General features: G+C 40.2%; 1 protein-coding gene across 10 annotated transcripts in view; it reads right to left on the bottom strand.

Moving 5' to 3' along the window:
* adgrb1a (adhesion G protein-coupled receptor B1a) overlaps nt 1-25,088 on the bottom strand; it is a 209,386-nt gene extending 184,298 nt beyond the window's left edge. For 5 of the 10 annotated variants that reach the window (XM_031322626.2, XM_031322624.2, XM_031322627.2 and 2 more), the window contains exon 1: nt 24,491-25,086. The gene's annotated coding sequence lies outside the window, so the exon portion shown is untranslated. Of the gene's footprint in view, nt 1-24,490 lie in introns of all 10 variants that reach the window. The other 5 variants (XM_031322622.2, XM_036005911.1, XM_031322623.2 and 2 more) reach the window with 2 other exon arrangements.
* Nucleotides 25,089-27,210: the final 2,122 nt, after the last annotated feature.

Raw genomic sequence — 27,210 nt, 5'->3', positions numbered from 1 at the left:
GATTAATTTCGATTAATTAATTACAAAGCCTCTAATTAAATAGATTAATTTTTTTAATCGAGTCCCGGCTCGATATATATATATATATATATATATATATATATAGCGTAGTTGTGACATCTCAACAGTACAGTATAGCGTAGTTGTGACATCAGCAGCACTTTCTACCTATATATATATATATATATATATATATAGCGTAGTTGTGACATCTCAACAGTACAGTATAGCGTAGTTGTGACATATATATATATATAGGTAGAAAGTGCTGCTACAGTGTCGTTACAGTCATTCCCCGGCTGCAATGACGGTGCAGAAACTCCAAGAGCGAAGATGTGGAAGACCAGGTAACACTCACCAATCAGAGCAGACTGGGATTTCCGGAAAGGGGGCTTAAATAGACAGGTATATCAGACAGACGGTATGAGAAAAATACAGTCTTTCTTTTAACAGTAAAGTATGTAAACATGTCCTAGCAGAAACCCTAAATACAAGTATGAACCAGAAAATGAGCTTAATATGGGACCTTTTTAATTTGTTTCATTTTTTTGGACTTCCAGTGAATATGCTGTTAGTGTATGTTTAGAGTTTGTCAATGCAATCTATTTACATACATTTATGTGAACCTAGCAAATAGCACATTACAATGCAATTAGTCTCTAACAAGACAAGGCATAAATTACCATATATTATTGCACTGCACTTGAAAACTGTGACTGTGATAATGCTATATTCACATCTTTACAGCATAAGGGTGATGGCAATATTCTCAACCTATCCCACATGCAGAGCAACACCGCGAATTAATGGATCACTAACAAGTATTATCGTGTATATATCTTATTCCTCTGCAGATGGATGTTTTATTGGAGATTACTGAGTCTTTTTTAAATCAACATACTTATAACTATATATTTATATGTCTTAAAAAATCCTGAGGTGTGGGAGTAGTTCTGTCTGCCCTGAGTGGTGTCTGCAGAGCTTTTTATCGGAATGTGTACAGCCCCAACAAGCTCCACCAATCAGATGGTTAGGACAGCCTGCGAGGCCAAAAGCACTTGCTGTCGCAAAGGTTAATATTGATTTGAGTGCACGGTACGAATCCATGGCAACCAAGATGAGCGTATCAACATTTATGGCAGCTGGACAGTAAGATGACTGTAAAGGTGCAGGTTGTGCACAGGGTTAGTGTGAGGGGAAAGTGCATCCTCAGGGAACATTTGCACCTTTTGACTGTGCAGCGATACCAATACGTCTCCGATACCGGTCCATGAACGTTACTTTTGTCAATACCAATTTTATAAAATCCTTTAGCAAAAAGAAATCACATTACAGCACAAATCTTTTTATTTATTTTTTAGCTCCTGCTATGTGAGCCGTCTCTTGTGTAAAGTTGAGTTTTCCCTGCCTGTCACTGCACCAACAGCCAAAAAAACATTAATAGATCTTGGTAGAAGCATGCTGCATGCTGATTGGCTCACTGACGCTGATGAGATTTACTCCTTAGGTATTGAAATTTGGTATTAAATGACAAGGCATTTTTTCGATACTCGATACTTTAGAGGCAATTCGGTGTCGAAAAAGTATTGGAATCGGTAACCCAGCCCTACATTTTACAGTTTATAATGTCAAACAGCAGACATCAGAGCTCAAACAAAAAACCCCATGTCCTACTACTAATGACCACTAGGGGGCTGAAATGATTGCTTCTTCTCAGTTGGCAGCTAAGTTTCACTGTAAACCTGACATGACACAAGATTCTCACTATCTCTTTCTTTACTATCTTTGCCATCTCTTTCTCTCTCTTCCCTCTATCTACCTCCCTGCAGTTGCCGTCCATACCACGCTCATTTCAAACGCCTGTGGGGTGTTGGTGTGATTCCTCAGTGCAGAAGTGAAAAAACATGGTGCCTATAGGGCACAATTACCCAACGCCAGACACTATTACTGCGGTTCCTCTCTACAATCATTCCCTGAGGGAGGGACCATGGAGCCTACACAGCGCCTCCCTACCCCCCTGAGTAATGGATCCATGATATCCCCCTCTCCATATGGAGCCATCGGCCACATACATACAAAACTCACACATAACCTGTGAGCATTTCACTTCACTGCAGCCATATGCTCATAACTCTCTCTGACTTATTCAACCAAACCTGTCCTAAAGCATATATGCATTTTCTAAGCGGGGCCATGCACACAGTTTTTACAACTTGGCATGTAAGAAATAAGACTGACCTCGAGATAAAGACAATTGTCTATAAAACGGCTTAAAATGAAAAATCCACCCTCGGATCTTAGTACTGCTATACATCAGTGTATGAGGTTTGATGCATTCCAGGAATCCGTTAGAGATACAGTTTTGAAATTAACTCACAGCCTTCTTGACTAACTTCATATCTGAGCGAGACAGTCCCATCTTGACTTGAAGATAGTAGATTAGTGAGAGAAAAAAAACCTAACTCAGAACTTTAGAAAGAGTTTTCAACTGTGTATCACAGTCCTTATCAATGGCTGGAGACGAAGATGGCTCAGTTTTCATCATGTAAACTAAAGGTCAATTAGAGCTGCAAAACGAATTGATTAACTGATAAGTTGTCAAATAAATTAACATTCTATACTATGACTTATTTCAACATTCGATACTATAACTTTTTTTCGACATACTATACTATGACTTTTTTTGTCTTTTTTGTCATGCTATACTATGACTTTTTTTTGTCTTTTTTGTCATGCTATACTATGACTTTTTTTTGTCTTTTTTGTCATGCTATACTATGACTTTTTTTGTCTTTTTTGTCATGCTATACGATGACTTTTTTTGTCTTTTTTGTCATGCTATACGATGACTTTTTTTGTCTTTTTTGTCATGCTATAGTATGACTTTTTTTGACATAATGAAGGGGCTTTTGTGTGTGTGCTGTGTTACTTTGTCCCTGGTGGTTGGCCACGGTGTCCATGGCTGATTACACACATTGACAGGCCTGCTTCATCACTGTAGACCGAGCCTATGGCAGCTACCTGCCCCCCCCCCTTAGTCACAATACATTCAGTCTCTACAGTAAGATCCGTCTCTATTGCCTCTCCCGGGCTTTCTGTCCTGCGTTCTTCCAAAACATATTTTATCCACATTTTGTTTCCACTGTGTAACTCTACATTAAAGTAATGGGCTGTGGCATTTTCATTTAAATTAATGTCTGTTTTCCTGCTCTCATACTGATGGGAAATAAAAGTTGAGCTAGTGCATAAAAGTTTGAACAGTTGGCGTTCTGTAAACAGTCCTCTTTGAAGAAATGACTTTTGAGTTTTGAGTGAAAAATCATTGGGTGCAAAGCAAGTGAAGCATAGTGTGTTTCCCATTTCCTTGGCAGTAATAGAAGACTTGGGTTAGTTAGTATGAGCATTGGTTGAACAGACAAAGAAAACAGTGCCAGCTGCAGAAACTCAAACTTCATCAACGGAAAAATCGAATCTGCTGTTCGAGCACAGGGAGAGATGAAGCTTTTCGTAGGCTCCAGAAAGGGCAGATGGTGGAGAGAGTGATTTAAAGGCCAACAACCACTTCACTTCCAACACATTTAGCTTCTTCATTAGACAACAGGGAGAGGGCGGTTGGACGAGTCACACTCGATTCGGTAATGTTGTCCATTTTTTGTCCACTGCTCTCTCTGTGACACTGAGCCGAAGCAAAACAATGGCTCTGTATCAAACAGGCTTCCGATCGGCAGCCTAGTATTCTGCAGAAAGTCCGAAAAACTTCTGTTTCTCTGCAGCCTGGGGAGCTACCAGACCTGGTGACGGCTGTAACTCAGGTGGTAGAGCGGTCACCTATATCGGAAGGTTGGTGGTTCGATCCCTGGCCCAACAGTTCCATGTCAAAGTGTTTTTGGGCAAGACACTAAACCCCGAATTACTCCCAATGCTGCGCCATAGGAGTGTAAATGTGTGTGAATGTGTATCTGATGAGCAGGTGGCACCTTGTATGGCAGCCTCGGCCATCAGTGTATGAGTGTGTGTGAATGGTGAATTGTTCCTGTACTATTTTAAAGCGCTTTGAGTAGTCTATAGTAGGGGTGGAACGGTACATGTATTCGTATTGAACCGAAACGGTACAGGCATCTCGGTTAGGTCCATGAATTTACACGGAGAATACACGGTATAAAAATAAATAAAACTTGCGTGCAAATTAATTAATGTAATGCGGAACTACTGTTAGACACGCGGTTCTTTAGGGACACCTAATCTGTAGCCCTGCCTTTAGCTCGGAAGCTCCCGAGCTCCGCCTACATGTCGAGTCAGTCGGTCCAGTGAGTCCACATGAAGCAAACTAGTCCCTTCCATATACAACCAAACACGGACATAGCTGTATCCCTTCTCGCCTCGACCACAAGTGGCCTCCAGGCCCGTTTGCTTCGCTGTTTGCTCTGGTATTAGCTGTTAGCTCCGCCGTTAGCTCTTAGCTCCGCTATTAGCTGTTAGCTCCGCCGTTAGCTGTTAGCTCCGCTATTAGCTGTTAGCTCCGCTATTAGCTGTTAGCTCCGCCGTTAGCTGTTAGCTTCGCCGTTAGCGTGTGAAGCTAACACCAAAACTCGCCAACTGCTCTGTGTAACCGAAGCTGCTCTTTTAACACCCCTGCTCTGTGCATTCACATATGAGAGCAGCGCTTGTCTCCTATATCACACTACTAGCTGATTGTCTTATTTTGTTTACAAGTTACAGATGGAGTCTGGAGATGATGCAGGGTACTTACTGTTTACTGTTTACATCTTACTTTATACACTTCAAGCTGTTACAGCTAGCTCAGTGGACAGCCTGAGACATGCACAATAAAAAAAAATGGCCTTCTGCATTTATGTTATGCTTTTCCCTCCATTGTACCGAACCGAACCGTGATGTCTGAACCGAGGTATGAACCGAACCGTGACTTCTGTGTACCGTTCCACCCCTACTCTATAGCGCTATATAAATAAGTTTACAGACATATATGTTAGTTGAGGTTAACAGCACGCACACACTGTGTCAACATAACCTTTAAACCTTTGCGGTATCAAACGGAGAGCTTCTTTCAACAGACACATAAGCACATTTTTAACCGGTAGATGCAAAATGCAGATTGCTACTGGAACAGAATGACTAGCCAATCAGTCGGTATGCTAACAAGGCAGGTCATTTTACAACAAGTGCTAATGGAAATCTGTACAACTGTAATGAGCGTTGCAAGGCCATCATTTTTAGCCTCCTTGAGCTCATTGGTTTCTCTTTTCCAGCAGCATCAGGCAGCTGTTTTTCAGAGAAATAAAACCTTGCCTTTCCCATATGAATGAATGATATGTCACTGTTATGTTTACACTTCTGCCACCCCCCAAGTGAAAAACAATTATTTTTCCAATGAATGTTGTTCTAGTCTCGCATTGCCAGACCTTCTTCCACAGCGCTGCGGAGGAAGGTCTGGCTAGTCCACATAGCATTCCTGGATGGGAGAAAAACCTGCTCTGGTTTATTGGCATTTCTTTAAACCAATCACAATCGTCTTGGGCGGCGCTAAGCTTCGGATGGAGCCACGATGCCTCTGCAAAATAGCCTCGGGAAGGAACTTGTTTTGGTGGAACGTGCACGTAGGGAGGCGAGCTCTGGAATTAAAATTGCTGTTGAGTGTGTGAATTTTATTTCAAAAAAAGATAAATATAATTTGATTGTCGGTTCTAGCTTGGAGGATGTTTCCCGAATTGTACGGCAACACAATGAAACCAGAAGGTGACGGACATCCGGCCGAAAGTGAGGGACATCCACCGGAACAATCCCGTAAATTAAATCGTCGATATACAACAATGTGGTTTGAATCAAATCATACTTTGCCATCTCCATCAATACAAGCTGAAATTGAAGAGCTAATTTATCAATTACATTTTCAAAAAAATATGTTTTTTCAGTGTCAGCCCACGTACTCTGCAGGCTGGCAAACATGAAAACATCTGGCCTCACCCTGACAGAGGCCAGATGCTGAGGTAAAGTCAATGTGACCCTTTCACTCCATTACATTCAGTGACTTTGAGACTACTGTCGTCTATGTGCATTACAGCAACATGGGGAAACAAATACAACATATAGAAAGGTTCTTACTGTTTCAGTATTACATTCGGCCATGTTTGGACCAATAGTAACACTAGTTCATACAACAATGCATCTTATTTGTCTCACTGAGTTAAGGGTTGGGGGTGCCATTGCAAGAAAGTTCCGTCAAAAACTGAAACTGGCTCAACTTTTGCAGCAATGCCAAGTCATCCAGCAAGACACCACATTGGCAAATCCAATCTGTAGACTACTTTCTGTATATGAACAGTGAGTCTGATTCCATCCACCTGGTATTGGACGCATTTTCAATTTGTTCATTTATTCCATCGTTTGAGGTTAGACTGGAATTAATTTAAATATGACATCTTCATCTTGGGTTGTTTGCACCACCAGCTGTTTATCTCGATAAACAAAGTCCTAATATTTAAAGAGTAGTCGATGGAAAAGCACATTGATTGTATTTTTTTGCTGAATGAAAAATGTTGACTGTTTGCCTCACAATCATTGATTCATGGATGTATAAATCAAACTGGACTGCATTTATATAGAGCTATTATCCAAAAACGGCAAAAACACACAGGCCGAGAAAGCGTCGTGGAAGCGCCGCAAAGGGCAGTAAAGCAGAACTATTTCCATTTTTGTTTTGCCCGTGTTATCCAATCTGTCCAGCCACACCGGCTGCAATCGGAAGCGGAGCGGGCGCGCCGGCCCGCGTGCTCCAGCGATTGTTTCAGCACCTTCTCTATTTCTTCCGCAAGCTGCGAGCGAATGTGTCAAGCTAGGAAGGTATTCAAATACAGGAAGGCCACAGCCGGATACTTTACAAAATAAAACACATTTAAAAATAAAAACACCCAGGTTAAATTTGCAGCTGTGTCTGGAGCGAGACGGGCGATCTGGCACATAGAGAGAGAGAAGGATGGACATACAGACAGAGAGAGTGACACACACACACACACACACTCACACTCACAGGGAGAGAGAGAAGAGAGAGAGAGAGCCGTTGTGTAGAGTGAAGAGGAGCAGGATCGCTTTGTGACAGCCGCAGAGAAATGCACATCTGGTATGAACAGCCAGGCGCGCGATCGGGCATGAATCTACACTTCATGGCGTTTCACTTACACACCGATGGCAGCGAGCTACACCATGGCCAACCATCAAGAGAAATTTGGGGTTTACTTTGAACTGCCAACCCTGCGATCAGTCGACAATCCGCTCTACTAGTAATGGTCAACTGGAGCTTGGCGAACCACTGTCTTTATTTTCTGAGCTCACTAGATGGCGCTCTCTGTTCAAAGAAAAAGGTTAAAGGAATGACAATTCAGTGTGTTTTCAACCCTTTGTTGAACAGAGAGCGCCATCTAGTGAGCTCAGAAAATAAAGACAGTGGTTCACGAAGATCCATTTGACCATCACCACCTCCTGAGCCACAGCCACCCATTAGATATTAGTATTTCACCATATATGAGAGTGAAAATGATGTATGTTAAGTATGTGAATGTGAAAAATGATTTGGGCATACTGATGAGAGTGACTGAGTTCAGACACTGGGTTTGGCTAAATGCACGGATTCACTAAACTCCAATGCTAACAAATCTATTACCTCTCCTCTCTCTTTCTTAGCAAAGTGAACTAAACTTTCATTCTGCTGCTTCTCACTTTAGTTGGCACTGACCATCACGTCCATCAGTTCAAATGAGAAAAGTGGCTGGCGGTTGGTCATGTCAGCTGTAGCTAATTATTGTTCATTCCGTCACAAACTTGATGACAGGCCAGAATGAAACGTGTTGTCGAGTTAAAGTTCTCTCTGCAGCAGATGGACTCAGCCCAAACACCACTGTACAAACTGTTTCTGTAGTTCCAACATATCCAACAGAGTGATAGGTCTTCTTCCTCTCAGATGGTGTCACATCAATTTCAGGAGTCACATTCTCCCAAGTCATCTTTCATCCATGTCATGTTTATAAGTTAAGCTTATAAAGGTACTATTTTTGAACTAGGTAAATATAAGTATCAGATTGAAATCAGCAGATACACAATATTAAAGGACTTTGAGTTTGAGGCTATTAAGCCATTCTACTCCTACCATCTGCTATTCTACTATATACAAAAGCATTGTAGGTATTGAATAGGTTGTATTCAGTACAGTATTTTTAAATTCAGGCTTATTAAATGTGATTATTTCAAGGCCTGCAAAATGAAAAGATTCAGTATTGAAGGGACTTGGATTTATGGCCTTAGTATTTTTTAAATCCTGGCTAAGGCCCTGCAAGTCCTGCACAAAAGCTGGGCTTTTGGATCCTATTGGATTTATGGCTTTATGTTAGCGGTTCTGAGAAAATTGTGAATAATTTGAGGGAAAGTGTAGTGACACAAGCAGCTTTCAAGACAGTTCTCTATCGTATTGACAGCTGTGGAAGAAGTAGTCAGACCCTTTACTTAAGTAAAAGTACTAATACCACACTGTAAAAAATACTGTTACAAGTAAAAGTCCTCCATTGAAAATGTTTCTTAAGTAAAAGTATGTAAGTATCATCAGGAAAATGTACTTAAAGTATTAACAGTAAAAGTACTAAATGCAGAACTCTCCTCCCATTGTAGAAAGTGTAAAGGATCCAAACAGATCCAAACTACATGTGTTTTGTGTGCAGAAATCTTAATGTGTAAAGTAACTGGTAACTAAAGCTGTCAGATGAATGTAGTGGAGTAAAAAGTACAATATTTCTTTCTGAAATGTAGCAGAGTAGAAGTAGAAAGTGGCATGAAAAGAAAAGACTGAAGTAAAGTACAAGTACCTCAACATTTGGACTTCAGTACAGTACTGGAGTAAATGTACTTAGTTACATTCCACCACTGCGTATCAATACTATCTCTCCATACAGTTAAAAATTCCATATGTGCGGAGTTGAACTCCATAAGCGCTGGCTGTAGGCTATTAGACAATTATAAAGTCAGCCTATTATCACCTTAAGAATATATCAAGGGACTTATGTCTCAGCAGGGTTTGGAAAAACTTGTCCATGCTTTTATCTTCAGTAGACTAGACTACTGTAACGGAGTCTTTACAGATCTCTCTAAAAAATCTATCAGACAGCTGCAGCTGATTCAGAACGCTGCTGCTCGAGTCCTCACTAAGACCAAGAAAGTGGATCACATCACTCCAGTACTGAAGTCTCTACACTGGCTTCCAGTGCATCAAAGAATTGATTTCAAAATACGTTTGCTGGTTTATAAATCACTAAACGGTTTAGGGCCAAAATACATTTCTGATCTGCTAGTACACTATGAACCACCCAGACCTCTCAGGTCGTCTGGGACAGGTCTGCTTGTTGTCCCCAGAGTCAGAACTAAACAGGGGGAAGCAGCATTTAGTTTTTATGCTCCACATATCTGGAACAAACTCCCAGAAAACTGCAGGTCTGCTGCAACTCTGTTCTTTTAAATCAAGGCTGAAGACCTTTCTTTTTGATGTTGCCTTTCTTTAAATTATTGTTAATTTCTTATACTGCACTGTAACTTTTATTCTCATATTTCATCTGTTTTTAATTTTTTTTTTTTATTGGTTTTAACTGCTCTTTAATGTTTTATGTAAAGCACTTTGAAAAGTGCCATACAAATAAAGCTGCCTTGCCTTGCCTTGCCCTCCGTCAGGATCAAGTCTCCTGTTGCTCCGGGACGGGAATGAGCCAGAAGCACAAAACAATCTTCACCCACTCCTGCAGACTTTGATTCAATGACCCGAGTAGACTGCCGATAAAGCTGGGGAGGGGGGAAGAGAGAAAACGCTAACAGCCACAGACTGTGAACAGTGACAGAGGCTATCACTGTCAGAGGAGAGGAGAGGAGGAAAGGCCAGAGGAGGACAGCAGAGCAGAGTTTAAACGTTGGTACCAAGGAGAAAAGAGCACAAGGGACACCATTTGATAAGAAGAGAGATGATGAAAGAGTGAAAGAGAGGGAGAACTGGCAATCAAGTAATCAAAAAGGATAATCTGAGGGGAAAGCAGGAAAAATGAGCAATGGAGAACGGGAGAGGAAGTGACACAAAGGAGAGCAAAGATTGGAGAAGATTGGAGAAGAGGAGGAAAGAGAAAGGAAGATGAAATATGTGCAAAGGAAACTTAAAGAGCAGGAGTTGATGTAGAAGAAAAGAATAAGAGGAGAAGGTAGAATATATGGAAGTTAATAAAAAAATGAAATAAAGGGTCAGATACTTTTTAATACTACACTTAAATATCACGGGGGGAGGGCAAACAGCTCTCGCAGCTGATAGGCTCTTCTAAACTGTACTAGGGGTGCACCGATCCCATATTAAGATCGGATATCGGTCCCGATATTGACAAAATAGCTGGATCGGGGATCGGAAAAATTAACAGATCCACGGGCCGATCCAGTTTTGTTCCCTCTGTCGCACGTGTGTCGCATGCTGGAAGAGTTGAGTGTACAAATAAATAAGAATTCAATACATTCCATCTATGTTATTTTGTCTTAGTTAGGAAAGTAATGTTTAGTTAGGAAAGTGTGGTGCCTTTAGTCTCTTCCACATGGTGGAAGGAAGGTATAAGGTGGAAGGTGTACAGTGTATTATTAATTCAACATCGGTATCGGATCGGTATCGGGTATCGACAGATACACAAAGCCCAGGCATCGGTATCGGGACTGAAAAAGTCGGATAGGTGCATCCCTAAACTGTACATATTCAAGATAATGCTTGTTGCCAGTAAAAAGGTGATTACTAAAAAAACGGCTTAATCAGGGGGCACCCGCACTTGTAGATTGGTTCAATGTGATGCACAAAATGTTTGCTCTAAGACTTAAGATGGACGTATTTGATAAATGTTGGAAAGGATTTTAGTAGCACACATAGATCCGATTTTAGGTAATAACGGTACATTTACTGTAACATAACCCACACTTTCTTCTTTGTATGACTTAAACTCTATTGTGTTAATTGTTTAAAACAATATACATAAATATCTACAAAAAGTGTAAAATGTATGCTACTCTGTACATGTTGACTTGATAGTTCAATTAAAAAAAACAATATAAGAACAAAAATGAAATAAGAGTGCTCAGGTATTTGGTGGGATACAGTCGGGAGATGAGAGAAAAAAATGTTTCTCTCAAATTGCACTTGCTTGTTTTTTTATTTTTTATTTCTTTCCAACCATTAGCTCCACATGAAAGAGCATAACAGCAAATTAACAAGTGCTCAAGTAGACAAAATATGCTCAGTATCTAGCTGCAATGTCCTCTAAGTGGAGAAAAACAACATTGTAGATGTAATGAGGTGGAACAGAGAGGGGTCACAAATAAATGCTTGACTTCAGCAGAGCTGGTGAGCAACTCAGCTGACAACGGCAGATTGGAGAGTCAGCACTTCAGGGCCAGATGTTTTCTTTTTTTCTTTTTTGGGGAGACAAAAAGTTTACCAAGACGTTAATCTAACAGAAGACAAATTGCCACCAGATGTGCTCTGGATATATGGACCTCCGTTAGGAGAAAATCCCAAGCATTTTATGACAGTGACAGTGACAGCTAAGCCCTCGCAAACATCTGTTTTGGAAAAATCTCACTGCAAGAGAAGCAAAATGAGCGTGGCCTACATCAGATATAGCAGTAGATCAGCACTACTGATCAACACAAGTAATCTCTATGAATAGATACCTGCAGGCAAAAGGAGAAGATTTTGGTATCGGAAGCATTCTGGTTTCCGTTTGTGGTATTGACCAATCACGTTTGAGCGGGCTTCGGTTGCATGCAGGTAAGCAGTCTGTGTGGAGAGTAAAAGAGGCTGAACACATTGGCCAAAATGCAATCTTGGAACCCATCGGCTATCGTCTGATGATGATTTAGCTTTTTATTTGATTATTTTATTTACATATCTGCATTCATATGCAGATATCTGTTCAGAAAGAGCTAAAATAAAATAAATGCTTGACTTCAGCAGAGCTGGTGAACAACTCAGCTGACAACGGCAGATTGGAGAGTCAGCACTTGGGGAGACAAAAAGTTTACCAAGACGTTAATCTAACAGAAGACAAATTGCCACCAGATGTGCTCTGGATATATGGACCTCCGTTAGGAGAAAATCACAAGCATTTTATGACAGTGACAGTGACAGCTAAGCCCTCGCAAACATCTGTTTTGGAAGAATCTGAAACGAACATTTTGTAACCCCACCCACCGTCTTTTCCTAAACCTAACTGTCCCGTTCTTGTCCCGCGTGTCACTGAAACGTACATTTTGTAACCCCACCCACCATCTTTTCCTAAACCTAACTGTCCCGTTCATGTGCTGCATGTCAGTTAAACGTACGTCCTGACCCAGACTGCCAAAAAGTGACGCCAAGAGTCCCGAAGCTAAAGGAGATTTTTTGCGTCAATAACAAAGGCCAAAGGCACCTGACCAAGCATCTCTTTTTGACGCGATGGAAGTGAGAATGTGTTGCAGAAAGACTTGAGACTCGACTTGAAATGCACTGTAACAGACTTGAGATTTGACTTGAACTTTCCTGAAGTACCTGAGACTTGACTTAAATGTTGCTTTGACTTGAGACTTGACTGAAACTTCCTAAAGAATTTGAGACTTGACTGGAGACGTCCTCTGGCAAACTCAAGACTTGACTTAAACTTGCCTTGACAGATTGAGACTAATTTGATTCGCCCCCTAAGGACTTGAACTCCACTTGAGATGCACTTTGACTGACATGAGTCCAGACTTGGACTGATATACTACAGTGGATAAGGTTACCTTTTGCATTTGGTGTGACCGTCATTCACATGATCACTAAATGATAATCAGACTGAATTACTCATAAATTAAAAAGCAGAGTCATCGTTCAAGGCAAGGCCCATTGACAAGTGCTGTCATTAAAAGTATTTTGTCACTGTGGAAAAAAAAAAAACCTTACATCTCCATCATTACCTTACGTCATTTTAATTTTCTTTCATAAACCAGTGGTATTGGTCACCCTTTACGTCTGTCTGTGGGTTTCTAAAAATATTCAAACAGTGACGAGGTGATTTCGTCTGACTTCATCTGATAAAATAAATGGTTTCAAATTTGCCTTTTTTCATTTCCTGATCATGAAAAACAACAGTTTTGGACATTCAAGGTTTCACCCAAAAGCGATGATTTGTAATTTCATTTTTGTAACCTCAAACCCTCCAAGGAAATAGCACTAGAAAAAAACAAGTCATATCGCAGCAGCTAAAATATAGATTAGAAGTGGTCCAACTTTATGTTTAATTAGATTCTGGTATCAGACATCAGCAAACAGAGATAGATCAAACAACATGAATGTGAAGAACAGCAGCAGAAGCAGCAGCAGCAACGAAGCCGACTCCACATCTGGAGAAGTGTGCCGTTCAGTGGGGAGGGTAGTAATAACCCTGATTAGTTCCAGTGTTGATGGCTGCTTATGGAGCTTCCAGGGGAGAATTGAATAGAGATGGAAATCAGGGCTCAGCTACGGATGATTATCTAGCCACTCCAGATCAAAGATTTTCCCCGGTCTCATCGCAGACGATAAAGAAGGGATCATTTCACCCTGCACTGTGAAACTACCTGTCTGTTTCATTGAGATATTTTGAAAAAGAGTCCGCATTCAAACAGAGGCAACTCGCATTTGCAGAAGTGCAGATTGATGCACATATGGTTATCATTTTACTGTATATGTGGCAACACAAACTCAACCGCTGAGATTATTTATAAAACAAAATGGTTATTAGACTATGCATGGGAGCTATAAAATATTGAATTAATGAATCTAATGCCAGGAGTTTAAAAAAAGAAAAAAAGTCCCAAAAAATTACAGCATAATGTGTTAACAAGAACTCATATTTCCAGCCAGAAAGAGGGTCACGACGCCACTGAGAAAACTGTGGAGGAAGCAGAGTAAACCATCTGTGATTTCCCAAGCAAGTATGTACAGTACGTGCGTGTGGGGACAGAGGAATGCCATGAACATGCCTACACGCAAGTGACTAAATTCTGTGGCATTTCTTCAACTCTCAGCGCGTGATGGAGCTGGCCGTTTCTAGGATGTAGGGACATTTAGGGCTTAGCCTGGACCTCCAGACTCAGGGGAAAACATTTGTTATGAACAAGTTCTTTTGTTGTGCTTTTTCTGCACCCTGGCACCTTATTTACATTTAAAGTACATGCCTTAATCATTGGACATTTAAAATGTGTACCTCACAAACCATACTGTACCATATTTCCATATGATGCTACTTTATACTTTTACTTCACTACATCTCACAGGACAATATTGTACTTTTTACTCCAACTCATTGCTTTAACAACTTTGCAGATGTTGCATTATTTATACAAAAAATAAATCAACTAATAAAAGATGACGTCTTTTTATAGATTATGCGACTTTTACTTCAGTAAAAGATCTGAGTACTTCTTCCACCCCTGTGTGTTAACATTAGTTTTTTTGGAGGGTTTTCTCACACACACACACACACACACACACACACACACACACACACACACACAATTTTCAGACACCGTTCATGCAGTGTAATGCATGCACTGTTGACCTCTCACCTTTTACAATTTTTTCAAGAATTTTACAATAAACTACAAATGGTCAGAAAAGAAGAAGAAGAGGGGCTGACATTTTAATTAAAGGCCTGAAATGTAGATCATTTTACCAAATGTATGGGCTTTGGCTCTGTTATTACTTTCAATCACACAGGGATTTTAATTTGTGTGATATACCACAGCACAAGCGCTGAGAAGCACAGCTCATGACTGGTGTGATAACAAAGATGAAGCACACGGTCGGGATCATCTGATCCCACTGTCGTTCACAACGTCTCAGTGCAAACAGAAGCCTGTGAGTATAATCCAACCTCTCCTTCAGGTGTGACCAATGACAATGCTGTTATATGTATTTTGAGTTTCAAATCAAATGACTAGCAAGTAAGTTTATACTGAAGTAATTAATGTGATAGTAAGGCAAAATTGGAAAACTGGAAATATATGGGGCCAATATAGCTATATGATTTGCAAATATGTGTATAGAGTTGTGAAACTATATCTCCATCAGTATGTGTGTAGTCATGTGTTGTTGTACTGTATGTGTACTTTAAATTGGAATTATGTAAAACAATTTAAAAATAATAATAATTATGAATTGAAAATCTGGACAGAGCCATCATAATGTGGAAAAAAAGTGAAGTAAAGCTTCACTTGTAAAAACTGAGCTATGGCGTCAGATGAATTCAGCAGACAAATCTGTCATATAAGGTGTCTCTTTTATATTTTGCATAATACTATATGTATATATGCATATAGAGACATGCAGCTCACATGGTTTAAGCCACTGGCTGTTGACTTCGTCATTAGAGGATTCCAGAGGAACAGACTGAGGTGTGAAGGTGTTTCCTCTGCGTCTCTCACACACTTGCTAACATGAAGATAGAAATAGCAAACAGGCGAGAGAACCCTGCTAATTGAAGACTTTGACTCACACTGATGCCACTCAGATCCTAACATACTGGAACTGCTACTACACACGGGTTCCACCAACATGGGCTTCTAAAGCCAGACACCTTTACTGATATTTTTGGCAATAATCGGAAGAAATAACAGATTATGTCATCCCTTAAACTACGAAATGTAGCATATTTATATTAAAATATATAATCAGTCAAATAAATAAAAGAATTAGATTTAACAAATGACTAAAATGACTCTACTACCACAGCAACACAAGGAAAATATTTCTACACTTGTGAAAAGAATGACCCTTGTCCAAAAGGGCTCCAGTATTTATAACCAGCAGATACTGAAAGTCACTTGAAGGCTCCACCTTTGCCTGAGAACAAGTGTATTTTCAGAACTATTTAAATGTTTAAAGAGTGTAAGGCCTAAAAGCAGTTACAAATTCCACTGAGATTCCAACCTCATCTACGTTGGTGAGAACTGCCCAAGACATCAACGAAAAGCACGCAATACCTGAATGGACAGGCCACTACAATGTGCAGCATCCAGTGTTTCCAAGGGTAACATTCTGTTCTCCAACCAACAAACAAAAAACTCATAAACAATAGCCGTTACTGAATGTTATATCAGTTCAATGAGCACGAGATCTGCGAGGAGCGAATCAGGCAGTGAGACGGCGCCTTGACACGGGCGAATGACGTGTCCAGATTATCAAAGTTTATAAAAATGCAGCACAATGATGATACAGACATTTCATACACCAGATGTGGAGTATATAACACTCGCCGATGCACATTCAACCTGGCGTTGGACCCGTTCACATGAGTCACCCGTCACTATGTTTGTCACTACACTCTGGTCAGCAGTGTAGTTAATTTAGTCAGCAGTGTAGTTAAAACACTTCACTGATAAACCAGAGAATTATGCAGTAACACTGGGCTCTATGATCGCAGGTTTTTGTATCACTTATACACTTCTTGACCATCCAACCACAGCATACAAATCACTGTGATGTGTCAGGGACATACATACATTTGCTACCAGAGTCAAATCCCAGGGCACTGTGCGAAAAAATGTGTCTGAAGATTTCAGTCAAAGAGGAGAGGAAAAGCAGAACCTGTATCTGAAATAAAAACAACTATTCACACGCAGTTTAATTAAGGGTTCAGTTCACGTATTTAACGCAACATTAACTTTCTTTTGCCAGGATTCAAGGACAGCCTAACAGCCAAAACTGAACCCTTTAAATATCTAGCGTCAGCTTAATAAGTGACTCCAACTGTAGAGGCCAAGTAGTGCATGATGGTGTCATTTGTATCACTGTCAATGTTATAATAGCCATAATAAATTAAAGAGGACCAAGAACAGATCCCTGTGGTACACCTCCAGCCCAGTCTACCTGGAAATTACGTTCAGTGCCAATGCAGGAAGTACTCTGCCCTTTAAATAGGGAAGCACAAAGTAAGAGTGTGGACCTTTTTTATTAACCATAACCTTTCACTAGTTGGTTTCCTAACCTTAGCCATCTTTTATTTTCCATAACCCTAACCTTGACCAGTCTCCATTTACCATGCATATATTATAGAAAGCAAGAATTAAAAAAAAAAAAACATGTCATTGGACGTAAAAAAGGTTTTTGTCTAATATTGATAATTGTATCTGGTGATAGGCAAGAGATCTCAAGTGACCTTAATCAGTTTGGACGACACTGAGACCTATCATTACCATATTGGTCAAACCATCATGCTGCTTGTTCAGATAACTCAATACTTTGAAGCCTGAATGGTCAACAGTGTCAAATGCTTTGTATAAATCAATAACCAGTGCTGCACAACATGGCTTCCTAACCAGAGGCCTAATCATACCACTCGCCACCTTTAAATCTGGGTCTCTACATTTAGAAATGGATTATCAATCCTTTCAGGGGGTGGTTCAATTCCTGAAGGACCAATACAATCATTTCATTTGTGTAGGTTTTTGGAAGATAATAGTTTTAGGTTGTTTATAGTGCATTTATTTTTTAACCTACTTTCACAAAGCTTAGGAAAATATACTGTTTTGATATGGGATGAGATCAAGTTAACTGAAGCTGGAGGATACATGGTATAACGTCTGAGAGTGTTCAATCGACACAGGATTTGTATTTCAATGCTTATAAATACCTCTGTCAACCAGCCAGCGTTGAGCTCAGTTTATGCTTGGCTGCTCTCTCGACAGTTGTCTCCAAACAAAGGGCCCCATGTAGCACCTCACCCAGCTTTTATACCTGAGCAACAGGAATGATTAAGTGATCACACAGCTTCTTCCACAGTTCCGACTGCTGTCATTTCACTCATGAATGAGCATAGAAATAAATAGGTAAAATAGGAAATTGTGTCTGTTTGGAATGAATGTTTTCTCACTCCCTGGCAAGTACCAATTTTCACTCTGGCAACAAATTATCCAATCACACTACACAACCGTCCTTGAAATTGGGTATGACATTAGCATTTGACATGAATTAGCAACAATTATGCTCAGTGACTTTTCAAACAAAAATGCATAATTTCTTTGGTTTCTCAGGTATTCAAGTATTTTGGTGCCCACATGGTCTACACCACATAGCCTACTATGTGGCTCCACCTTTCATGGTTTGAGTCTGCTTGGGAGATTATTTGCATAAGGACACCCTCTGTCTCCAAACTTCTCCAAACATTTCCTGTCAATCTATTGTGAAATGGAGTGATCTCGTAAAGGTAAGTGTTAAATAAAAAGACCAAGCAAATTTGCTGACAAATTAAAATCCTTATAAATAAACCAGAAACCAACCAGAAACCATGTCAAAGTTGCACACTTTATTGACCCATTCGTCCAATCCCAACCACCATATCTTGTGCTACTTTTGACAGGCAAGAGTCAAGATTTACACAGCCACTACAGACATAACTAAATACAACAACCGGTTGTGTTTAGACATTTCAACAAATTGCTGATGGAAGGAGGACATTGCCACCTCAGAATGAAGGTAACCAGTAGCAGCAGTACTCTTAGAAGTAGCAGTGTAGTATTTGGTGTGTATTGCTGTTCCAACGAGAAGTAGGCAATTATCTGTATGCCGTTGTTCTGATATTATTATTATTATTATCATGCTTTATTTTATCCCCAAATATAGCCCTGTGGTCATTTTGGGCACGGATGAAATCAAATTATAGACTTGACTATCCAGCGCTGCATCATTGTAGACTGACTAAATATGAAGCTGAAGATTAAGCTTATTATACCTACCCTTTTTACATATCATATTCTAATAGGCAACCCTTTTACAGATAAAAACTGACATTGCCAACGTGGTTGGTGGATATGGTATTTGTTGGCGAAGAATTAACTGATTGAACCTTATCACTGAAAGTAAAAATCCCCACTGCTAGCTGGATGACTAGCCTAGCCATTAGGTGCTACATCTTCACACAGGTACTGTGCGTGAGAACAGTGTTTGATTAGACCCCATCTTGACGTGGTATAGTTAGGGGGGTAGCAAGGGGGGTTGAGATATTTTTCACCAAATACCTCAATATCGATATTGCGACAATATTGTAGGGTTGACACTTGGTGCTTTCACAAAATATTTACACAATGAGATTTGTGATAAGTAATGATCAGTAATGTGGATATAATGACTAAGTGGGTAAAGGCAAATAATAGAACAGCTAGACCAACTGGTACGTTTAGAAAATGACATCACTTTACTGCAATGCAGCTTTTTAAACCAGGAAAAGAACTCATGTCTCATTACGATATCCAAAATCTTAGATGATATCTAGTCTTGTATCACGATATCGATATAATATTGATATATTGCCCAGCCCTAGGTGGAGCAGGGTCGCATCCGTTCGTACTGAAAAGATAACTGTCAGCTGCAGAGAGGAGAACAGATTTTAAAGTTTGACAGCAAAGATATGATAGGCTAAGAGAGATCGTGGCAAGATGTGGTTGCACTACCAGAGTGAACGCCCACAGAGTAGAAGCCGGAGAGAGATGAGAATGATTGGTTTCACTATCGCTTAGCTTCATTTCATCACAGACACGCGCTCATATCGGCATCAGACAAGAATTACATCCTCCATATGAATATTCATTCGTAGCAATCACAGCTAAACAGCCATTCAGAAGTGAACAGAAGGCTGAGGTGTGAATGTAGCCATTGAGGCTCTTCGTGGTAAAGCTTTGTGGCTTTTACATGGTTGTCAGCCTGAGTTCCTGTCTCACTCCGCACATTGGCCAAGCCTCATTAAGCACCCTTCCCAAGCTCCTTGTTTAGTCCCTAATTAGGGCAGCCAATGGTTTCGCAGGATCTGGTCAATCTCCAAGCAAAGGTTTTTTTAAGGGCCTACGTTACGTGTGTGTGTATGTATGTGTGTGTGTGTGTGTGTGTGTGTGTGTGGGCTGCACCATATGAGGTGATATGCGATATGCAATAACGTTGCTGAACCTCGCGATAACGATATTACTCACGATAAATAATCAGATATTGAAGTGTTCTCAGTTCTGCTGCTTTCAATATTTTGCTAAAATACAACAAATTGCTTGTTGAATTTAAAACAAATGAAAGGAAATAGTTTCCAATATTGTTTTGTTGAACAAATTGATCACTGAATTGAATATAAAAGGCACCACTAACAAAAAAAAAATGATAGTTACATTTTAAAGTTGTAGTTTTCTGTTGATATTTTCTTTCAACTAATACAAAAAATCTCGGAGTGTCTTTCGCAGCCTTTGCGATGTGTTTATTGCGCCAATTGATATTGCAATGATGATAAAAAAAATTAGATATTGTGCAGCCCTACTGTGTGTGTGTGTGTGTGTGTGTGTGTGTGTGTATGTGACTATCCTGTCTGTGCTGACTGACTGCTGTGTATTTAATCCAAAGCATGGTGTGTGTCCCACACAAAGCGATCTTTGGAGTTCGGACGCAGCAGAATAGCACTGTCTGTCTATGTCACACAGCCCTGTGTCTACAGTCCCTCTCTATCTCGCCTTTAATCATTCTTCTATCATCCCGCTGACTGTCTCCACGTCACCCATCTATTCATCTCCCCACTTTCAATGACTCCCTCTGTCCCCCCCCCTCGCCTCTCACTGTCTCCTCTTCCTCCCTCTGATGTCACAAATTCAGATATGAGGTGCTCTAATAGCACACAGCCTTGGACACTGCAGCCTTGTTTGGAAGGGAGTGATCAGAGGGATGAGAGGATGGAGGGGAGGCGAGTGCGGCGCGGGTATTTTCCAAAGCAGCGGGAGGATGTCAGATGCAGAAACAAAGGAGGACATCTAGGTTAAGGAAACATGCATGAATGGCTCTGAAAAGGCCTGTGTTGTGTTGCCGGCTTGCCTCATCCCTGTGACTCCAAGCCAGTCGTGCCTGTCAGGGCAACTACTGTTGGGACTATGTATGTTATCTGCTCTCTTTCTTGCGGATAAAACAGGGGACTGCTAATACTTGTACCTGGGAGGTTAAGGGTGTGTGTGTGTGTGTGGGGGGGGGGGGGGTTCTAGGACCCTGAACCTGGCACAGTCCCCGAAATGCATGTGCTGTCATAAAAGCAGTCTTTATGGCAAAAATGCATTTTTCTTGAAGCAAAACATCATGGAAAACACCGTCAATATCTGTGTTAGGGTTAGGGGGCCCCCGCTATGTCTTTGTGGTTCCATGTGTTTAGTATAATAGGGCCTTGATTTGAAAATATGAAATATTAATATTGACATACAAATACAAATATTTTCAAACTACTGGACCACAACTGTGCAAACATTTTTGTTGTTTTTGCAGGCATCAGAAGCTGCATTGACATGGGTCAGAGGTATTCCTGCAGGTTTTTCTCTGACGGTTACGGAGTTTTTACATACACCCCGTAGTGGAAGATGCACCAGTAAAGAGGAGAAAAGGGTGGGATTTAGCAGTAGATAAACCCAGGGACACTAAGTATTATTAGGGTTGGGCCAAATCATGATATATATATATATATATATATATATTGTCAAAACAATTTAAGAAATGTCTATCGTATATAGGGCTGCAACTAACGATTATTTTCATAGTCGATTAATCTGTCGATTATTTTCTCGATTAATCGATTAGTTGTTTGATCTATAAAAATGTCAAAACATGGTGAAAAATGTGGATCAGTGTTTCCCAAAGCCCAAGATGACGTCCTCAAATGTCAGATATTCAGTTTACTGTCACAAAGGAGAGAAGAAACTAGAAGATATTCACATTTAACAAGCTGGAATCAGAGAAATCTTATCTTTTTTTATAAAAAAATGACTCAAACGATTAATCGATTATCAAAATAGTTGGCGATTAATTTAATAGTTGACAACTAATCGATTAATCGATTCATCGTTGCACCACTAATCGTATATTTTCCTTATAGTTTCTATCGCAAAGGTTTGAAAACCAGCAGCTGAACTGCGTTACGGCAATATTTGCGTTACCTGGAAAACGCTTCACATTCTGATCCTCGCACTATAAGTTCATTTTGCACTAAAGTGCTTAATAAAATGAGAACATAATCAGTACTTTTTTCATACAGACTACTGCATCACCAGAAGACTTGCTATATCGTGATACATAACGTTATGGAGACATGAAATGGCCGATATCGGGAGAGAAGATTATCGCCACATCTCCCAGCCCCGCTAGGTATCAACATGGCAAGGGCACTTTAAAACACCATGTCCTAACCTGCTGAAATACAAACGTTTTCCTGAAAATATACAGTGCCTCTGCATTTTCAGCTCCGTCCCCTAAGACAGTAAAAACAGTATGCTGCTGTAAGTCAACAGTGATCAGTCCAGCACACAAACTAATGGAAATGTAATCTGCTTTATACAAGGGATGGGCTTATGTGTTTTTTATAGCGCCCCCAATAGGGCTGGGCAAAATATTGATATTATATCAATATATGAGGCTAGATATCGTCTTAGATTTTGGATAACGTAATATCGTGATATGACACAAGTGTTGTATTTTCCTGGTTTTAAAGGCTGCATTACAGTAACGTGATGTCATTACCTGACTTACTAGATGTTCTATTATTTGCCGTTACCCCTTAGTCATTGTTTCCACATTATTGGTGACTATCAAAAAAATCATTGTGTAAATAGTTTGTGAAAGCACCAATGGTCAACCCTACAATAACGCCAAAATATTGATATTGAGGTATTTGGTAAAAAACATATCGTGATATTTGATTTTTTTTCCACATGGCCCAGCTCTAGCCCCCAATAGTATAATCTGATGACTTGAAAAATTCAGTTGAACTGAATTATTACCAGGATATTTTATCATCCTGTCAACCAAACAAGGAAAACACACAGAAGTAGAAAAAATATATATCTTAAAATAAGCCTTACGCGAAATCCAACAAAAATACAGTTTGAAAAGTTTCTCAAAAACAGCAACCTACCCTGTCTGTCTCATTTTCATCTCTTTTTTTGTGTGCATCCTCTGCACATGCAGCGTGTCATAAATTGGACATTTTGAGTCCTACTGCAGCACAAGGAGAGATGAGGGAGGCTCCTTGCGCCAGAGGAGGACAGTGAATGACAACATTTTGAGGCGAATAAGACTGCTGGCCATCAGTGAGTGATACCAGGCTGACTGAAAGTGCGCCACAGCAAAAAGGTGCAAAGCATTCATCTGCCTAAACTCCACTGCAAAGAAATCAGCTACGTGCCTCTGGTTTCTCCCATACGCATCACTGGGCATACATTCGCCCTGCATTATCACCATGTATTACCAAGACGTGACTTGAGCACAGTATTAATGCATTTTAGCAGGTAAAAACACATGCAAGATTTTCTGTATACATTATATCCAGCTTTACAGTTTGTGTAAGGTGACAATTAAAGGCTATGAGGCCAAAAGGGAACACAAAAGGTACTGAAGGATACAAAGGTTGTTTTTCTTTTCTTTCCCTACAACTCATCACTCCGTTAGGGGAGGGGGGGGGACTAACACAGGCTAAGAATAATACCAAGACTTGAGATCATTCAAATATATCAAACTCCTAGAAGTGATGGACCAGGCGCAACGCTTTCTCTTGGATGGAGAACCCGAACGTCAAAGTCAATTCATAAAATATTGCTTTTTTTTTTTTTTTTTTAATGCAGCACTGCTTACTGGCAAACCTACACACCGCTTTGAAAAGCCATTCAACGAGTTGCATATCAGCTGGTATTTTCTTTTTAAAATCACGTATGGAGGCTAAATGCAAAAAAACGCTTTGACTGAAATTAAAACGTTACAAATGTTTCTAGGGAAGCAATTAAAAAAGTTAAAATGGACACCCTATGTTTACAGAATTAAATACCGCTGGGTGTGTTTCATGCACGCCGATTTTAAGAGTTGCGCTTAGGCGTTCTAAAAATGTCTTAAATTACGTCCAAGCTGGCATTTAACATTTGCGAATGAGCAAAGCCTCGTTAAATTACATGTTTGGTTTTTTTTTCAAACGAAGTTACAGTAGGCAACACTGTATCCCCAGAGAAACGTGCCACCGTCCATCCTACGGGCTGTAGCCCAGACAGCAACTCTCTACCAGCGGTGCGAGTCCCTGAGAACACACCGGTTGGATGTGTGAGACTTGGAAATGTAGTGCTACTCCCCAACCTGACTAAACGCAGACCACATTATAAGGGGGACCACAGCAACCAGGCTGAATATCCAGAAAAATGTAGCCTGTCTAAATTGATGTCAGTCTCTTTTTTTGTGCTAATTTGGACCCAAACCGCCCAAGAACGATGACAAAATCTATCACGTATCTCACCAAAACAAAACGCAGAGCTAGACAAAAACTAGACAAACCGTGCTGTCGTGATGGCATGTGTGTACAGTAAACTTGAAGGTGAGCATTGTGTCAATAAGAGGTCAATACTAATGAATATAAATTATTCCAAAAGAAAAATGAGAATTTACCTTGAGTAGGGTAAGTTAGCAGTCCCTTTGATGCATACTGTCAGTGGTCAAAGATCGGTGCGTTCACGGGGCATTCACCAATTCCAAAAAAAGCCTGGGGATAAGTCCTAGGATAAGTCCACAAAACGCATTGTTATAAACGGAAATGTCGTCTTATACTGGGCAAAATGATTGGGATAAAGAAGCAGGAAAAACTCAGAGAGGAGTTGTGAATGTCCTTTAGTTCCGACTGTGCTCCCAGTGCGTAAAATAGGTTCAGAAAATCCCGAATGTATTTACCGACAGCTATTTTCTTACATTGTTCCCAAATGAAACGTCCTCCGCTGCTCCTTAATTTACGAAGGGGAACTCCTTTTTTTCCCACAGTAGTTGTTGTGTTTGTTATTCCAGTAATTCTGAGATTTGTCTCAAAAAGTTATTCTCCAAATGTTCTTGTCCGGGTTACACAGTCTTCGAGGTGAATGTTGAAATGAAAGGTTTAACGGAGCGGCACATCAAAGGGGGCTCGCGCGCATCTCGGGAACCGCCGTCCCCAGCTCGCGGCTCTGGAGCGTCCTTGTCGGTCTGTGTGTCCGCGCGCAGCAACAGCCGGACTCCTTATTTGGAAGCCCGGGGCTCGCGCTACTGTCAAGAGAGTAAAGTCGTACCAAAATGACTTCCAGCTACATCTTTCAAAATAAAAGCATATACTGGGGGAAGCGCTGCAACGATCGTCTCGATCTGAAAAGGAGAATAATATCACTTTCCAATCAATCATCAATCACATTCATACAAACACCATTCAGAGACATACTTTTAAAGGAAGAACAAATTCCTATTTAATGTAAAAAAAAAAATATATATATATATATATGACTATTTTTTTTTTGCTTTTCTGTTTTTTTAATCATTTTTATTATTTTTTTAAAGCCTGTCAATCTGAAAATTAAGAGTAGATGTGTATGCAGTCGAAAATACATTTAGTGGTGCGATAGGCCTATTTATCTTTCTGCATTAAACCTATCCTATGGTGGATACAAGTTGAAACTATCATATCTGCTCTTGTAATAACTTTTAAGTTTGGTCTTTCTGAAATATTTAAATGTAACTACTTCTATGGCACAGCCTTTGTTTCTGTTGTACATCACAGAAGTACTGGAAAAACAATATTGAAACAACATTCAATAAACAGAGGCTTTCCTCCCCCCCCCCCCTGGGAATGCTTTTATTTTGAAGGCAAAATTGCCCAATTTCCTGCCAGGATCTGCCTTTACTGTGTTCAAAACTGAGGGGGTTCCTCTGAATAGAAATGTTCACCCATCAGCCCCCTCTTCTGGAGTCAAACAGCGTCAATTAGATGTTGTGTCAGGTCTGTGGTACCACCTACACTTACCACACAAAGAGGAAATGTTAAGAATAAATAGACACAGGTTATTTTTTTTATTATTATTTTTTTTTTTTACAGGTTATAGAAAAGCATTCAGGGACTGTAGAGAATTCCGTGATTCACCAGTCTATGTGGGAGAGACATGATCAGTCAATTTCTCCAACTTTTCAAACTCCGGAGCAATCCCAGAAGTGGAATGTCGTGGATATAGACTACTCATGTAGCAAGCTGCAAATGATTGCCACAGAGTGTTTTTGCACTGCAATTGAAATCACTGAGAGAAAAAAAAAATTTGTAACTTGTTAAAATGTCCATCCATTGCTATACACTTAACCTGTTCAGGGTATAAAAAACATTGAAAAAAAGAAAAAAGAAAAATACGTAAATTCTAGAAAAGAAGTGAACCACAGTGGTGGCACCTAAGCAGCTGCTTAATTAGCATTATGCCTAAGGGCAGCTTTGAGTTTGACCAAGTAATAACCTTCTCAATCACTAGTGTGTATATTTAGTGAATATAAGCAGTTAATAAAAGTAGGTGCATGGACTTTCCTTGGCTAGGGAAGCTAAACATTTGTAAAGAGAGAAAAAATGGAACTTGACCCTCAAGCCAAAAAGCAACAGTCTGGCAACACATTTGTTATTTAACAAAAATCTGAATTGACGCAGCAGAACCAGAGATCATGCAGTTTTCTGTTGCCTCTTACCTGCCTGCCTGTTGCCCAGAGATGAGGACTCCAATCTGAGACTCGGACTCGAGTCGCACAAACAGCAGACTTCAGACTTGACTTGCGACTCGACCCAAAAGATTTCAGACTTGACTCGGACTCGAGCTTCGAGACTCGTCAACAACCTGTTTTTAATGCAATTATTGCTTTTTAAATCTAAATTCATTCATGTATTTCTATTTTCTTTTATTGGCGCATATACGTTGGGGAAACGTATGACGAGCTGCATGTCCCGTGCCCTTTGCCATAATGTGCAACATAACGCATGCACTATGCCTATGTGCGCGCACTCACATATCAAAAAATGCATTGACGATGGCGACACCAAGTCCTCTCGGAGTTGTGCCTTTTGTCATTAGTTTTGCTTTCAATAACTTTGTAAACAGTGGAACAGCTACATGCACACAGGAGGCGGGACGCACGGATCCATCTCCCCAGGAACAAACGCAGTCGGGTGGGCAAACTCATGTGATGCGTAATTGATCCCGTGGTTGATTTGTAGGCTATTTAGTGAACAAGTTGTACCCGGTCCACCAAACACTGGGCCGTCTTGATTGTCTTAATTCTGCACATAATTCTGTTACTGTAGTCCTATTTACTATTTCATTATTTCATCCATGCGTGGCGCA

Source organism: Sander lucioperca, chromosome 10, assembly GCF_008315115.2.
Source record: "Sander lucioperca isolate FBNREF2018 chromosome 10, SLUC_FBN_1.2, whole genome shotgun sequence".
In the NCBI taxonomy this organism is placed as follows: domain Eukaryota; kingdom Metazoa; phylum Chordata; class Actinopteri; order Perciformes; family Percidae; genus Sander; species Sander lucioperca.
The sequence above is the reverse complement of the archived record's forward strand: the minus strand, read 5'-3'. Positions and strand labels throughout refer to the sequence as shown.